The sequence below is a fragment of the Eimeria mitis genome, genomic scaffold, assembly GCF_000499745.2.
Source record: "Eimeria mitis Houghton genomic scaffold, Emh_scaff670, whole genome shotgun sequence".
Lineage (NCBI taxonomy): Eukaryota > Apicomplexa > Conoidasida > Eucoccidiorida > Eimeriidae > Eimeria > Eimeria mitis.
This window is the reverse complement of record NW_013574829.1, coordinates 1,446-5,196: the sequence shown is the minus strand read 5'-3', so window position 1 is coordinate 5,196 and position 3,751 is coordinate 1,446.

The following is a 3,751-nucleotide window of genomic DNA, read 5'->3' as shown; positions in this document are numbered from 1 at the left end:
CTGATCAGCAGCTGCAGCAGCTGCCACCATGTTAGATAGAGTGGTGTCGGGAAGTATGTAAGAATGCAGAAAGACACGAGCACCTGCGATACTGTGAGGGCCACACAAGCAGTTAAGAGGAAGAGCTCCAGCGGCGACCACGTGAACTCCGTAAACACTCCGCCCAGACTTCCAAGGAAGCTGCCCAGCGGGCTCGCCGATTCCGTCATTATGGGTTCATGCTCATTTCACTGCGATACCTGTAAGCGAATCTGAAGGAGCCCCCTAGTTAGGGGGACGGGTCCAGCGTATTGATGGGTTCTACGTGAAATTGGGCGTTTAAACTCCTCTTTCTTAACCGGAAGCTTTGGGTGTCGTGGTAACAGCCGACAGTAGATGCTGAACTGCTGCGATGGAAGGGGAGCGGAGCTGCACAGGGCTCAAGGCGCATTCAGGGCAACGAATAAAACGGGTTGCGCTAGGAAAAGAAATTCTTGCATGCAAAAGTAGAGGAGCTCCGTTGATAAATGTTTAAGCCTCGTTTTGCGTTGTAAGGTCTCCTTTGGGCGCCAGAAAGAAGAAAGCGTGCGCCCACGGTACGTTGCGCGTCGGCCGCCAGGTGCTCGTTCTACTTGCAATTCGCCAAATCCTGAGGAATGAAGGCTCTAAGATATGTCCTCTCTGTCAGGAAGTCTGCATGCATTGTTAAATTGTAAAAAAGAAAGCGGTCTTCAGCGGCCGGGTCGGTTGATGCGGCCGCCGCCGACAGGGGCTGCGGCGATGAGTGGCTCCTGGGAGGTCCACTGTGATGCTCTGGGGTTCAGCGGGGCAGGCTCAGAAACCCAGCAGTTTCTTAGAACCGATGATGCGCCTCGTTGTATTGACATAACAATAAGAAATTAGTTCCGTGATGAGAGTAGGAACTGCTTCCGCTATAGAAGTCATGGCGGCTGGAATCAATGCGTACCCGTGCCTCTCTAGCCTAGAGAGGAGTGGTAGACTGACATGTCCAGTGGAATACGAAGGGAGCGCATTGATAACGACAAACAACCTTAAAGGGGAGAATGATATGCGGGTATTGCTTAGGGTTACGTTGGTAATTCGGCGGGAGAATACATCTCCCAGACTGCCTTGGCGTTTCCCAGCTCGTTGCGGCCCGGGCTTGTCCCGCCACCACTGGGGGGTGATCGCACAGCTCTCCGGCCGGGCCTGTTCCCCTTTCAAGGTCTCCCTACATCACTCGGATAGGTGCTGCTCATCCTACTACACTCGTATGAAACGATTAGTTGACCCTTGCTTCGAGGATGCTTATGCTGGCCGTTAGTTACCTCCTATGTCTCCGGCCTAGCCGGCACTGATATTGCAGTACCAGGCACTAGAATATGCCCCCTTCTCTGCAAGCATTTTCCGCAGGGGAATGAGCGTAAAGAAGGAAAAGGTGGCGGTGTTGCTGTGTCTTGATCTCTTCACTGCAGGGCTGAGCTTGCACCGCGTCATAGGTTGTTGAGAAGCTGAAACATCCTCCGCCATCCCTGAATCCTGCTGCACCAGAGTAATAATAGGCCCTCCCAACTGGAGGCTCACATGCTTCCATTTCTAGACCACTAATTCAAGGTGAGGTCCCCACGAGCACAACCCATTGGCAAACTGTGCCAACCACCACTGGCGCACGTACGAAATTCTGGCTGGCTGACAACACCACGCTGCTTCATATGCTCCTAACAAATCGAAACCCAGCAAAAGGTCATACAATACTGGGACCCCCCATAAATCATGCGGACCGCTTGTATACGTAATGGAGACGCTACACACGCTACGAACTGACAGTCAGGTGAGAAACTTTCAGGCCTAAAGCGGGGCACAACACTACCCCACAATCCGGGAACTTGGCAATATCGTCTCATCTATACGGCACCATATTCCGTGCTCTGCGGAGTACAATCAGTCTCGAATAACATTGCCCATCACGCCAGGGTGGACGCGTCTGAGAATGTAATATCTGAGCTATTGTGCCACCTCTAAGACTGGCGGCGACCTTCCCTTGCGTGTTCGAAGAGCTGGAATCCACGGAGAATTTGGTGACCCCAGGGGACAGATCTCCACTTTTCCACATTTCCTTGCTGCTCCCGTCTCACGGTGATTAACTCTCGCTCGAATGGTGATGGCTGGCCATAGTCGGGTTGTCTTGGGCTTCTGCGGGCTGGCGGCGAGAACCACCTTACGATGGTTGATTGCCACACCCTGGGTCCGCTCGCTCAAAATCCGTGAAACGAAAGAAGGAAATTTACTCTAATAACTTTCCGTTCTGGCATATTCCACAGTTTCGCAACGCCAGTGCAGAAATGTTGGGAGATGCGCATATCAGCCTTTCGAGAACGGCTCCCAACTGGAATGCCTTGGGGTTCAGCGGGGCAGGCTCAGAAACCCAGCATTTCCTCAGAACCGATGATGCACCTCGTTGTATTGACATAACAATAAGAAATTAGTTCCGTGATGAGAGTAGGAACTGCTTCCGCTATAGAAGCCATGGCGACTGGAATCAATGCGTACCCGTGCCGCATCCTAGCGTAGGGAGGAGTGTCAGACGGACATGTCCAGGGGAATACGAAGGCAGCACAATGATATCGACCCGCAGCTTTAAAGGGGAGAATGATATGGGGGTATTGCTTAGGGTTATGTTGGTAATTCGGCGGGAGAATACATCTCCCAGATTGCCTTGGCGTGTTCCCTATGGCTGAGGCCCGGGCTCGTCCCGGCACCACTGGGAAGTGATCGTTCCGCTCTCTGGCCAGGCCTGTACCCTTTCAACGTCTCCCTGCTTCACTCGGGTAGGTGCCGTTCATCCTAATACACTCGCATGAAACGATTAGTTGACCCTTGTTGCTAGGATGCTTATGCTGGCCGTTAGTTACCTCCTATGTGTCCGGNATGAAACGATTAGTTGACCCTTGTTGCTAGGATGCTTATGCTGGCCGTTAGTTACCTCCTATGTGTCCGGCCTAGCCGGCACTGATATTGCAGTACCAGGCACTACAGTGACCCCTTCCCACCAGATTATCAGTATCTTCTCAATGTATCCCGCAGTGCATTTGATCCGTTGTAGGATGTTCATAGCTGAAGTACAGTGTTCATCTTCTGTCATGGATCTGTCCCCTCACTTTCATGTGAAGAGTTTGACTTTCGTCGCCTGTACTCAGCATGACCAGCTTCTTGTTATGGCGATAGGTGCAATGGTTCTATGAGGTACAATCGGGTTGGAAGCCGCCGTAAAAGCGGCGATCCCAACCTAGCAGAAAATGGAGCCGCTGCCACCGCGCAGCGTCAGTGAGCGGGAAGGCAGGAGGTATATCAGCCACAGTGTGGGCCCCAGCTTCAAAACGCAGAGAATGTCTAACTGCTGTCGGCTGCAGAGCCGAGCTAGCGATAAGTAGAGGGAATAGCACAGATCTAAGCAGAGGAGGAGCCCCGGAAACCAAATGGATAAAAAGATGCAGGCGGAACGTTACTCATGACAGAGCAACAATGGCTTAGTCGTAGAACGCAGCCCACGCTGCCATTTAGCCGCGTAGGGCACCAATATGCACGTGACAGATTGCTTCGCAGAAGCGATCCTCAGAAACCCACTTGAGCTGTCGGTCACCTGGCCACTTGACGTAGGCATTCTGGGGGGCTCTCATGGCAGTTGTACCTGGCCTGATCGGGTGTTCTTGTAGCTTCTGAGCTCTTGCGCATATTTTTCGTTTAACAACTTATGCAACATTTTGTTACACCT